This window comes from Protopterus annectens, chromosome 14.part0 (genome assembly GCF_019279795.1).
Source record: "Protopterus annectens isolate FY-2018-M chromosome 14.part0, PAN1.0, whole genome shotgun sequence".
In the NCBI taxonomy this organism is placed as follows: Eukaryota; Metazoa; Chordata; order Ceratodontiformes; family Protopteridae; genus Protopterus; species Protopterus annectens.
In genome coordinates, this window is record NC_056748.1 from 65,048,568 (window position 1) to 65,063,289 (window position 14,722).

Genomic DNA, 14,722 nt, shown 5'->3' on the forward strand with positions numbered 1-14,722 from the left:
CCATTTTCTCAGTTTTTGTATTATCTTTTGTTTAGTCTCTTCCCACATATCCTTAGTTGCCACGCTAGAATCATTTTTAATCCATACTCCTAAATACTTAATTTTATCATGTCCCCTTAGATATGGGTATTCCTGAACCAGCTCATGTGTGGGTACATCATTTACTGCTATTGTCTTTGTTTTAGCTTGATTCATTTTGTAACTTGAAAAGATCTGAAACTGTCTCAAAATATTCCACAACACTGTAGTGTCTTTTTCTGGTTTTGTCAAGTATAAAACAATATCATCTGCAAATAAAGCCAGGTTTTCTTGACTACCATACCAATTATAACCTTGAATTTCTGAGTCCCTTATTTTATTTGCTAAAGGTTCTAAATATCATACAAATAATAAAGGGGAAAGAGGACAACACTGCCTTGTTCCTTTACTCAAGCAGAAATTATCAGAGATGATCCCACCCACTTTAATTTTCACCTCCGATCCCTCATATAGCCTCCTAATCAACTTTATAATGGTTTCAAGAAATGCAAATGCTTCCATTGCTGTGCTCATAAAGTCCCAGCTTACTCTGTCAAATGCTTTCTCTGCATCAAGACCCACTAACAACAATGATATTTTCTTACATTCTGCTTCCCTCTGGATCATCAGTGTTCTGTTAATGTTGTCAAATGTTTGCCTCCCCTTCACAAAACTACATTGAACCATATCTATCAGTTTTGGCATTACTTTTGCCATTCTTTTAGCCATTATAGACATGAACACTTTATAATCATGGTTTAGTATTGAAATGGGTCTGTATGAAGCTGTATCTCATGGATCTTTACCCTCTTTAGGTAGTGCAGCTACCACTGCTTTCTTCTGAGATGGTGGTACTTCTCTTCCTGTTAAGATACTATTAAACAAAACCTTCCAGATCTTTATAAGTTTTTCCTCCTAGCTTCCAAACATCCACAGGAATACCATCTGTTCCTCTGGACTTTCCTGTTGATTGGTTATACATCACAATTTTTATCTCATCTCCTCCTATCCTAACTATTAGTAATTGAGCCTCATCTACATCTAGCCTTGGCATATTTAATTCTTCCATACATTTTTTCATTTATATATTTTCTCAATTTTAACATTTATCTGCTTTATATAGACTTTCATAGAATTTCAAAAATATTTCTAAATCTGTTACAGGATCTCTTGTTACCTTCCTTGTTATAGGGTCCCTAAGTTTAGTGACAGCCCAGTTGACTTTCTGTTGCCTGAATCTTTGTGCTAAAAGGTTTTGTGCCCTAGCATTATTATCAAAAAAACAGTTGCTTAACAGCAAATTTTCTAAGCTTGTGCGTAGCGTATTATTGAGGTAATCCCTTATTCTCTGCTTAGCATTCTGCAGTTGATCCTCTTCTTGTTCTGTGAGATTTCCCCTATTCTGCAATGCTTTAACATTTGTCAGTCCCTCTAAATAATTCTTGCTACTTCTTAACCATAGCTTAATTTATTTTATTTCATCCCTATTTTTAAACTCCACCTTAATTTTATCCCACACCCTAGCTATATTTTCAGAAGAAATTTCTATCCTCTCTAACAGCTCCTGAATAATATCCACTACCCATTCCTTAAAATTCTCTCTTTTCAACAGATAGGCAGGAAAGTGCCAATGACTCATTTTTATTTCATTACCATGTGCTTTTATTTTAGCTATTATTGGTGCATGATCTGAAATAGTTATTGCGTGAGTATCAAGACCTTCAATTAAATGCATATGTTCCTGTGAAATGTAAATTCTGTCTAGCCTAGCCCAGTTTTTATATATTGGGTTGTAATATGTAAATTCACTCCAAACTCCTATTACTGAATTCACATCTTCCATGCCAAATATTTTCATAAATTTCTTCAAAAATCTACACTCATTTGTTATATTTTCCCTTCTGGGCTCCCCAACACATCTTCAGTGCTGTAAACCAAATTCCAGTCCCCTCCTATAACTAATATTCCTTGCTGAAAACTGATTATTTCTCCCAGTTATAGCAGTTTTAGGTGGAATATATATATATATATATATATATATATATATATATATATATATATATATATATATATATATATATGCATGCCAGCATAATCCTCCTCTATTGTCTGTAGCCACTTAAAACTATAAATCTGCCATTATTATCTTTATTATCGTCTTCCATCACTATTGGGGTTCCTCTTGCAATTAATATAATTACTTCTCTTTTCCTTTGTCCCAGGTATTCTGCCGAAAAAACATCCTGAAAACCTTTCTTTATCAAATTCACATGTTCATTTCTTTCTAAGTGTGACTCCTGTAACATAGCTATTTGCACTCTACATTGTTTAATATAGTTTACTACTATTTCCTGTTTGTATTTATGTGTGAGGCCATTTACATTTAAAGACATTAAAGAGAGCATCATTGCAAGTTAAAGTTATTATTCCCACCTTTTATGTATATCAACTTTTTTAACTATCTAGTTCCAGCATTTGTGTTACATTCATACACTGTTTGGCAGGCTGAACTTTTATACAGTTGTTTCATGCATTATCCATTTCAGTCTATGTTACATCTTATAAAACTCTTTGCTTTATTGAAAGCCCTCAAAAAAGCAAGAAACAAACAAAACCCCAATATCTCCCTAAAACCTAGTAACTTAATGCTAACACATAAAACGATGTAAACCTTCAAATATTGAAGTTTTACCCTCCTAATGGGAACAAAAGTCCCAAACTGAGAGCCACACTGACAGATATGACTTAACCTAAAAGAAAGGTTATCCATCCTAAGATGCATGTTGCAGCCTGTGCTTCTACTAAGTGCTGATCAGTTTTGTCTTATCTTTATAGCTCTCTCAGTTGGGAAAATCCCTGAATGTTTTCAGAGAACATTAACTAACTTGGGAAGGCCCCTGAATGCTTCCAGAGAACATTATCTACCTTGGGAAAACCCCTGAATACTTTCAGAGAACATTGTCTCCTGGCCAATTTCTCTTTTTTCCCAGCCAATCACTCTCCACCAGACAGTAGCCAGTTTCTTTTTATCAAATTGTCTCCATGGAGACATGAGAACCAGGCTGCCAGTTTCCCTTTATCAGATTGTTTTCATGGAAACATGAAGACCAGCTACAGAATTGTTACCAAACTATAAAAAAGCCGGACAATATTCAATGTTCTTATTCATTTACTTGTTCTCTCTTAAAACTTGTTACTAAATCAATCTAAGGTCTTTAATCCAGTCATTCCCCCATGCAAGAATGAGAAAAAGTACATTAATTTTTATCATGCTTTTTAACCATTTTTTTACATTGCAGTGCCTACATTTCTTAAAATGGAACAAAAAGAAAGAGAGAAGGGAAAAAAAGCAGCACCTACTTACAACCCCCATTACACTTACAAATAACTGAAAATAGCTTTACTTTATAGCATGTAAAGAAAACCACATGCCACAAAATTGTCTTCCCTAGTAACACTTGAATAATTTCCTCTACTCATTCCTTAAATTCCTCTCTTTTTAACAGGTAGGAGGAAAATCACAAGTGTCTCATTTTTACATCATTACCCTGCATTTTTATTTTAGTTTTTACCATTGTGTGATTTAAGTAGTTATTGGATATGTGTCAAAGCTTTCAATTAAATGCACATATTCCTATGAAATATAATTTCTGTCTAGCACAGTTATTGTACCTTGGAGAATAATATGTAAATTCTTTCCAAGTTCCTACTACTGAATTTGCATCTTCCATACAAATATTTTCATAAATTTCTTTAGAAATCTATCCTCTTTTCTTATATTTTCCTTTCTAAATTCCTTGATACATCCTCACTATTTCAAATCAAGCTGCAGTCTCCAACAATAAGTAACATTCCCTGCAGAAATCAACAACAAGGAGGCAAGTGCTCACCAGTACCAGAAACCAAATCACAAAACCAGGGCACAAATAGCACAGGTCCAAATAATTGAGACTGTGGATCAGGCAGACAGCTGTTTATTAACCATAAACATAAATGCACTCCAAAAATCAAGCGTTTTCATCACAAAGACTTCATCAGATGTTATGCTTTCCACTGTCAAGCCCTCCTTTTAAATATACCCACCCCTCCCTAATTAATGTTGATTAACCCATTAAGTATTTAAAGAAACAGAATAAAATGAGAAAGCATGTATAAAACCTTCAAACAAGTATATGTGACAATAAAAAATGTTAAACATGAATAACACCAAAAACATTACAAAGTTGTACATAGGAAAACATCTATAAAACACGTATAAAAGACAGGTGTGTTAACATACACTTGGTTGTTGAAAAAATACTAGATAGCTAAAAAAATGACAAGACAAGCTAATATAACCAAGACTGCCATCTAACTAAAAAATGAATGTTAAAATATATTTACAACTTAGCAGCTCTCATCCAGAGAACTGGTACAATGGAAATGTGTTTGTTCAACCCAGGGGTTCTATTAGCCTCCAAAACCAACTGCCAACTGAGAAAATCATCATTGGTGTGCCTTCCTGTTTAGATAGTTTATGTTTCAAATTGTTGTGATAAATAGAGAAATTAGTTTAGCCTGTGTTGGGGCAGTTGTATATCTATGAGATAGCTAAGTTGGATTTGAGGAGGTTTTGGAAGTTGGCTTTGTTGGCTGTTGATCTTATGTTGAGTGGTATGGTGTTTTTGCAATGTAGTTGGATTATAGGGAGTCTCCTGAAGTGTTTTTGCTTCTGGTAATGCCCATTAGTGCTTTGTTACTAGACTGTAGTAGGTTTTTACTGGAGTATTGGTTTAGTAGACCTTGTAGAGCTGGATTTTTTTCTGGGTGGTAAAGAAAGTTATGGGCCATACTGAGTTGGTTAAAGATATCTATCCTGGTTAAGGATATCTATCCTGAATTCCTTTTTTTGTCAAATTTGCATGCTCATTTCTTTCCAAATGTGTCTCCTGCAGCATTGCTAATCATATTTTGCATTTCTTAATATAATTGAACATTCTTTCCTTTCTGTATACATAATATGTAAGGCCGTTTACATTCCAGGATACAATGGATAGAGTAGCCATTGTGACAAAAAGCCATTGTTCCTCCTATTGTACAGTGCAGTTTCTTGAATTTGTATTTCCAACTTTTGTCTTATATACAGAAAGTAATGTTTGCCAGACTGATCTTTTATAGAGTTGTTCTTCTCACCCCCATTTGAACCAATGTCATGTTTCAAGACCTTTTTTCTTTAAAGAAAACTCTCAAACAAAAAAAAAAAACTACTAAATACATTTTAGAACACCATCATCCCCTATTAGCATAAAACAAACACACAAAACTGTGTACATTTTCAACAAATAAAGTTTAGCCCTCCAGATAGGAGCACTTGCACCAATTCAACAGCTGTGCCCACAGGCATACCCTAATATAAAATAAAGTTTAACCATGCTAAAGAACATGTTATAACCTCTTTCCCTCTTACATTAAGTGCTGTCTGTTCTTTTCTTATTTCTATTCCCCTCCTAGATGTGAAAAACAGATTTTTATGATTTTCAGAAAAACATTAACTTTTAGCCCAAACAAAAATGCACTGGCTACTTTTAAATAAAATTAAACAATTAACTTTTTTACTAAATGCATTAAAGTATTAAGGCTGCTGCCGAAGCTACTGTTTCTTATTAATTTCCCATAATCTCAGACTTTATTTTTCAGTGAACTGCTTGCCATTGTATCTTTACATTTAAAAAAAATGCTCAGAACTATCAAAATTAATTGCTTGCTTGTACAGACAGCAATGAAAAATGTCAGCTAATAGCTTTGCAAATGCTTGAAGGAATCTTTGTAAATATCACTCAGAATCGAATGCTCAGTATTCCCCTAGCTAATTGTCTTCAGCTGCAGACTACCTGTTACTCACTGAGACCATTTGCTAATGAAAAAGCTGATGTATATGCAGATGGAAGAAGCTTAGCATTTTACATAGCTTTCATCATTTTGTCTTATTTTTCAAGTTTACTTGCATATAAAAAAAGACTTGTATGTAGCTTAATCCTAAGACATTAATCTAGGAATACACCCTTGTGAAAACAAGGGAAATTATTTTAATTCTACATATATATATATATATATATATATATATATATATATATATGTGTGTGTGTGTGTGTGTGTGTAATCAGTATGCTTTTACACCAATCCCATCCCTGCAGCCCAAGATCACAGCATTATCTTACCTTGAACTTGCTTCTGTCCAGCCTTTCTTCTATTGTTATACCGTAAAGCCTTTGTTTCTTACAACTAAAAAGGGACTTGTTAACACATACATCAGTCACTGAAAAGGCTCCCTCCCCACATTTAAAATATCCCTGACTGCACACTATGCAAAACTGTATTACAATATAACATACGGTTTCTATAATAAAATGTTTTATAAAAATGCTAATAAGCACAAAAAATGTTTTACTTGCAGTTGTTTCTTTTTTTTCCTTTTAGTATCCTTTGAAACATTTATGACATAATGGGGAGTATATGTTTTACAGCCCACCCAGACGTTTAACATAGTCTACAAATTTCTAATCTTTTCTCAAATGTTTTTCTTGCAAAGCCACATTTCAGAAATGTGATTGATGCTTTATAGTCTCCACTTTATGCACTAATTTCAGTGTTGCTGATCTTCTTCTTGGCCATTTTTTTCTTCAAACATCAGAATTTGGTTCTAGTCCAAGATACTCCTGATTTTTGAAGACAACTCCTCTGCTTTTTTCTGTCTCTCAAGAATTGGAAAAAAGTTTCACTGACAAGGTCTCTCTATGAGCTTTATTGTCAGAAGAATGATAACCAGAGTGCCCTTCAGCTTGCTGGCACACATTTTTCTGGATAAACTTTTTTATTTCCTCCTTAGGCTCTTCTGCATCAAAAATGTCTTTGATCATCCAAGACAAAATACTCTGAAGACAGCTTGAAACAGCAGCTCAAAGCCCACACCTTCCACTAGACATTCTCTGATTGCTAGGATAAAGTGTTCTTCTATCTTGTGTATAGTGAATAATCATTTTCCACAAGCACTCTGTTGTATCCAGTTTTTAATACTTTTCCCTTCTTCCACAGTTTTGTCAGGATCAAGTCTTTCTACTGGTGTGATTGCATCTTTAATAATATAGGTCTTGGCTTCTTTCTTATAGCCAGGATTGGAACACACAGTCAATGTGCCCTTTTATTTGGCAAATCCTGCTGTGGAACAATAGTCCAGTTGCTTATTTGTGTTTTCATCAAATTAATATAGTTTTCTCCTTCCAATTTCTCTGGTACAGCACAAAATCTCAGGTTTTCTTTGCATACTCTGTCTTTAAATTCTACCATTTTTTTAAATGGCTCATCTTTAGAAGCATCATACTCAGACAGCTTCCTCTTCATTTCAACCTCTGTTTTTTATGCAGTCTTATCAGTTTATCTGAATAGCTAGTTAAAGCTTCTTCTAATTTTTCAGCCTTTTATTATTTGCATCGGTATAGTCCTACAATGTTTTATTTATTTTAGTCACCTCTCAGAACGTATTAGTTATTTTCCTCTAAATTACTGGAAGCCATCTCTCTGAAGCTTGAACTGCTTTTTTGTTGTTCAGCTGTAGGATTCTTACTAGCTAGTGTTTTCTCCTTACCTTCTCTAGTTAATTTTCTTTCAGGTTCTCAATTTTCTTTCTTTTCTGGCATCCAGGCAATGTACTTACTAGCCAGTAACTGAAATGAAATGTATCCATCTTTACAATTTCACTGGATCTTTTTTTCTCAGTTTCCATGTTCATACTGGAACAGCTGAAATGAAGCTTTTAATCAGGGTGCAGCCATCTTGGAAGTATCTATCTATCTATCTATCTATCTATCTATCTATCTATCTATCTATCTATCTGTCTCCCTACTTACCTACCTACCCATTCTTCTTCCTAGCTTTCTAATAAATATGGACTTACACAAAGGCATTTGATAAAAACATACATCCTAGCTGAAGTACCAGATGTTTTACCCATCACCATTCCTCCAGCATCATCACTAATTTATCACCACTGTACCAACATCCATTTGTGTGTGTGTGTGTGTGTGTGTGTGTGTGTGTGTGTGTGCGTGTGTATGTTTCTAGGCATTTGTGTGTGTGTGTGTGTGTGTGTGTGTGTGTGTGTGTGTGTGTGTGTGTGTATGTGTGTGTATGTTTCTAGGCATTTGTATGTGTGTGTGTGTGCGTGTGTGTGTGTGTGTGTATGTGTATGTGTGTATGTATGTTTCTAGGCATTTGTGTGTGTGTGTGTGTGTGTGTGTGTGTGTGTGTGTGTGTGTGTATATGTGTGTGTGTATGTTTCTAGGCATGTGTGTGTGTGTGTGTGTGTGTGTGTGTGTGTGTGTGTGTGTGTGTGTGTGTGTGTGTGTGTCTTTGTGCAAGTTTCTAGGCATTTGTGTGTGTGTGTGTGTGTCTGTGTAAGTGTATTTGTGGGTGTTGTGAGTCTGAGTATGCACATTTTTTAAAATAATTCCAGAAAGTTTCATTTAACATTGTACTACTTATCTGACTACATTTTTCTTTTCAAATTATAGTTCTTTAAGTTGAGCAGTGTCATGGCCAGACCTGCTAGGCTGGATTCCATAAAGTTCAAGGAACTTGGCACAATATTCTGAGTTCAATGCAAGAATTGTTAATAACAAAATAATATGCAAATATGCCAAATCTACAGAGAATACTTCAGCACAAGGCAGACATAACCAGTGATGTAAATGCAAACACAATCAGTGACATCAAATATGTATCCTAGGAAAAGTTGCTGATGAAGTAATATATGTATGTGCATCTCCAATTCTTGCCTATAGAATTTATATAAGCCCAAATGAAATTACATTAATACAGGGAAAGTAATAAATGAAGACAATGGTGCATCAGCTATTATGTCTGAAAAATAAAAAAATATCTGCAAACATGGATATCATTGTAATCTGTAGACAGACACATATGACTACATTCATCACAATTTGCAGAACCTGACATAATCTGCAAAATTTCTATTAAAAATTAGTTAAGTAAGGTGAATTACAATGGGTGCAAGACGTGTGTGTGGGGAATACAAGTAATGCACATACCCAATGAAAAAGGGTGATAGAAAATCAGATGTGTGGTGAGGGTGAATAAGAGGGACACACAAGAAGTATGATGGAATAAGAATGTCAGAGGGAGAGTCAGAGGGGCATGGACATTTTTTAGTGGGAATAGTCCACCTTTTTTTTGAGAATAGAAGGGATGGAAATGACATCAAAAGAGGAGGTGGGCAAAAGAGTAGGTGCAAACATATAATAAATATCACAAGACATGACAGACCAAGGCTGGAAATACACATAAAGGATAGGTAAGGTAGACAGACAGCACACGCATAGACTATACAACATGGGTAAAAAAAATGACAAACAGGGTAGGAATACATAGTAGACATGGTGCAACACAAAAATACATATTTACAAAAGTACAAGTCATTGCAATGATGTCGCAAACTGTGTGACAGTCATACTAGAACAAGTATGACCAATGGTAGGTGTGTGTTGGAGAACACTAAATGGGGATTGCAGTCAGTGTAGTGCACAATGGTTGTTGGAGCCAGTTATTCAGTAGGCTGTCAACAGTGCAAGTGTAAGCTAAACAACAGTAAGGATGAGCAAATGCAGGAGCAGACAAGTGGTGGGCAGACTAGAACCTCCAACCCTGCATATGAAAGGCAATCAACTAAGCACAGGACCAAACAGCAGTACTGCAGCCTAAGATTAATGTGGTTGTGTAATGAATAAGTTTACACACCAAAAATACAGGAGACATGGGACTCATATGTCAAAGACTCATGCCATGCCCGAGGGCAGCACATATGGATGTTCAGTTATACAAATAGATCTGTGACATGCAATGGCATTACGTAAGCCAAACAGAAAGAACCCTCATTTCATATACCCACACCAACGACATGGAATACTACATAAATGGTGATACATATATGATTAATGAAAGCTAAGGAATGCAAGCTTGGGCATGGGCAGGTAGCATTAAAATCTCTAGGTAATCCACAACAAACCCATACAAGATAAACACTGATGGAATCTACTCAATTGCCACCACCTTATGTGTATATGCTTTGCATGTGTATGACACCCAACATGGTAGCGCAACCAGTACACCTACATTAGAATGATGATACATTTCAGGACATGACACCTACACATAACAAAGTCAGTGTAAATGTGAAACAAGTAGGGTCAAGTTATAAGAGGAAGGGATATAGACAATATAGGCCCACAGCAGTGAGAAAATTCCAGCAAGAGAAAGTAGGCACAGAATAATGCAGTACAACCATAGGTAATGAGACACAAATGCACATGCATGTGTCCACAACACAAGGTAGACTGCGAGTCCTTACAAGGTGCATTGTAGTAAGTGGCCAATGTCTGACACATAACCATAGCACATTGGGGATGGCTATAAACAAGTCTGTGTACAAATGAAACAAACAGCACAGTAAAATGCAGCAACTGAACTGAAAATGACATGGGTACACAATAAAAGTACTTTTGAATATCGTATACCCATATATACTGCCATGCAAACATAATACAATAGGTGGTATATTCACCATTACTGATATAAATACATCACAGCAAAATATAATAAGTGCATTTAACAAGTTGAATATTACAATTGTGGTTCTGTGTTGATCATATTATGGCCATGCACACGTACATCCATTTAAAGGAATGCATATGTACTACAAAGTCATACACAGACATGTATGCTAACCCATACATTCTTGTCCTAATATTAGATAGTTTTAAAAAGATTGGCTGGTACCATAAGTAAGATACAGACAAAAAAGGAATTGTGAGTGATACTAAGCAAAACATCCATCCATCCATCATCAACCCCTTTTCCCATTTTGCACATGGGGTCGGGGTGTCACTTCAACAGTGACAATCATCTCAAGCCAAGGTTTACACCGCTGGGTGGCTAGCCCTGCATCAACTCTGTATATTCACTAGGGGACCAGTGAATGCCAATGCAGCACGTGAAGAATGCATGTTCTTATGTACTTGTCACAATACTGTACAACAACATGGCACACTAATTGAACACACAAGGTCACTGTGATAGTGAGACAGCATGACCCAAAAATGTTACATAAGTTTCAAAATTATGTCATGTTGTTGAAGACTGACCTCATTGTGTTATCTGATAAGAATGGAAATAATGTAGCATGTGAGTTGCTATCATCCCTCATAGGTATAGAAAGGAATATCAAAAGTAGACCAATTGTGTCCCATTTTCATTATGCTAACTAAAACAGTCGTATCTGTCACATACAAGACCAGAGTGTATTGGACATAATGATACACTACACTGCATGCATAGGAAAGCATATTCAAATGTATTAAATGATTAGCACCCCTCCCCATATGGAGCAATGTACGCAGTAATGACAGCATGAGCATGTAAATAATAATGATAACACATGTATCATTTGGTAATGTGTGCCATACTGCAGCATCAGGATAAAGGCACATATGACCTGATATGTACAGTGCACATTATGACATATGGCACAAAAACATGACAGAAATGTGGGATGTCTGCACAAGTGTGTCAAAGCCAGACATATCTGAATATGGAAAACACTGTGGTGGCAGCATTACAAAAGTGGATCACACAGACAGTACTTACATTCATTAGGGACCACCCTGATGGGGTTGAACATCACAAAAGATCTCTCTAGCAATCACCTGGAAAGAGTCACTCATGACTTACACCATATCCTGAAAGAAGTTATTCATTATGTCCCTCATCTGCATCTGGAAGATGTCTGTGATTACATCCCAGATCAGGTCACAGAAATCATCTGCCTGGCATGGTGGTGGAAGTCTTCTCCACAGAACTGCAAGAACAGTGGCACATGCTGGTCCCAGTCTGTTGTCATCATCATCATCCCCGTCATAGTCATCATCCTAACCATCTGAGTCCAACACAGCTGACAGTGGTCTGGCACATCATTGTCGTCCAACTGATATGGCATGGGTCCCATGTTGTGTCATATTTGAACACAGGAACACAATAACTTCCATACATAATAGGTATTAACCTAAACTCAATGAATAAATGAAAAATCATACAAAACTTACAATCTGTAATGCTCCACCACTGAACCAATAATCAAGGAGCCTCAATCCTCACCATTGGCACCAGTGGGGGATGTACACTGAGAGGATGACAAGGTGCACACACAATATTACCAGATGCAGCTCTCTGCATCAAGTGCAATTTCTTGTAGGAGGACACAGAGATCACAGTCAGTCCAGGGCTGGTTTCTCCCTCTTTCTCCAGATCCCCAATAAGACAACACATTGGCACTGCTATACAGTTGAGCTCTCAGCTGAGTGGCCAAGCCAAGACCTCCAGCACCCTCTCTGTCCAACCAGTGCTTCTTGTCCCTGCCCAAGTAGCTGACAGACACACTCTTTGAGGTTTGATTTGCACACACACACACACACACACACACACACACACACACACACACACACACACACACACACACACACACACACACACTCCTGGAAAAGGCTGGCACAGGTTTACTGCCTATGCCCCTTCTTGCCAAGACTATAAGGTAGTTATCACTGCCACCAGCCAGTCCTTATCAGCTGCTTTAAGGCCCTTAACAAAGGGTGTCCATTCTTACTGTGTAATGTTACTGTTAATACAAATGGTAGTTTGACCAAGAAGCAAGGCTATTAGGAGTGCCCCACAGTGTCACCAGATAAATATGCAAGGACTCCCAAAACTTAAATACGTCTAGACAGATCAGCCACAATGAAAGGTTTAAATATATTTAATAATACATAATAAAATAACAAGATGATACTAAATATATATTTACTGTGACATCAGGCTTCAAAATCACAAGAAATATTTAAAACAACATTGCAGGACAGTCTCAAATAAATAAAGAAAAATATCTAAACTAAGATTTGCTATATTCCTGACTATGTCTAAGAGAGTTACTATACTATACATTTCACCAGCGCACACCCCCCACATTGCAAAAAGAATATTGTCAAGGGACAATTTGTGAGGGGGTGTCGTATGACCAGTAAGGATGATGATTTTTTTAAGGAATGTAACACACTGGAGGGAATGTTTTTAGCCAGGGGCTACCCACCTGAATTTATTTCTAGCATTAGAAAAGAGGTAGAGGAGAATAGATTAGGGAAATACAAACCAATAAAAGGTACAGAATTGACTATAAATGATAACAATTCGGCATCTCTTGTTAATTACAATAAAACCAGTGTTGTTAATGATGTTCAGTATAATTCGGCATTGGTAATGGAGTTCAATATTTTTAATATTAAAGTAAAAAAGATTTTTCAGAAAGAATGGAGCAATTTTGTCTCTTTCTCTGATATATTGAATATTAAAAAAGAGATGCCTAAAATAGTGTACAAAAATGGTAGATGTATAAAAAATTTGTTGGAAAATAATAAAGTAAGTAACAATGAAATTTCTATGAAAATGTTACCATTTGATAAAAACAAAAAATACGGAACATATCAATGTGGACACTGTAACCAGTGCCCATATATTAGTAATAGAATGGAAATTTTGTTGCCAACAAGGGATATTAATATTTGTGCCTCTGGATATTTTAGCTGTGACACACAAGGTGTGGTGTATTTAGCTACGTGCTTGGAATGTAAGTCATATTATGTGGGGAAGACGGAGAGAGCATTAAAGAAGAGAATTTATGAACACATTTATGAAATATCTAAGAAAAAAGAAACAAATGCTCTATTCAAGCACACCTTAGATTGTAATAATGCTAGATTTACCTTCTTTGTATTGGAACAGGTTAAAAAAGAAATAAGGGGAGGCCTTTGGGAAGAAAGATTAGAATTTAAAGAGCTTTGGTGGCAGATTTTATTAGATGCAACTAATTACCCAGGGCTAAATGACCATATTTCTTTAACTTCAGTGTTAAAATTAAGAGCAGCTAGAATTTAATTCTTATCAGCAATAGCTCTTTAGGAACAGCAGACGGTGCTATTAGGTTAGTGGAAATTGTTAGGATATAAAATGTTGAAAGGATTTTAAATAAATAGTATTTAGTAGTTTTTATAAATATGTATATTTATTTATTCAATATGTTTTTAAATATTTATTGAGTAATTATGAATTTTAAACTAAGGAGAAATGGTGTTTTTGTTAGGATGAACATCGAAGTGTGTTTCAATTTACAGTTGTTTCAAATGAGCCTTTCAAACAGATGTATGTAATGAAAATCACAATGTAATGAATTTTATTGGTTGGTTCAAACCACATGAGAGTATATTAGGTGTTTTTAAACATTTTTTGTTTGTCTGATGAAGTCTTACATGCTTGTGGAGACGAAAACGCACTTGTGCACTTTAAAAGCGTTTACGTTTGCTGTGATTTCTTTTCCGTACCTTTAATAAAGTGTTCTGGTTATTAGCTGGTGGACTGCTTCCGTGATTTTGGATTTAAGAGAGTTACTATAACCAAAGAACTTACTACAGAACCAAGCAGATGTGCAGTGAGTGGGTCTTCTTGTCAGGTCCAAGACTGAATACAGAATGCTCTGTCTCTCTCAGAGAGTTATCATATTAATATCTCAAATATTACTGCTGGGCTAGATTGCAGAATGGCATAATTTCTAATC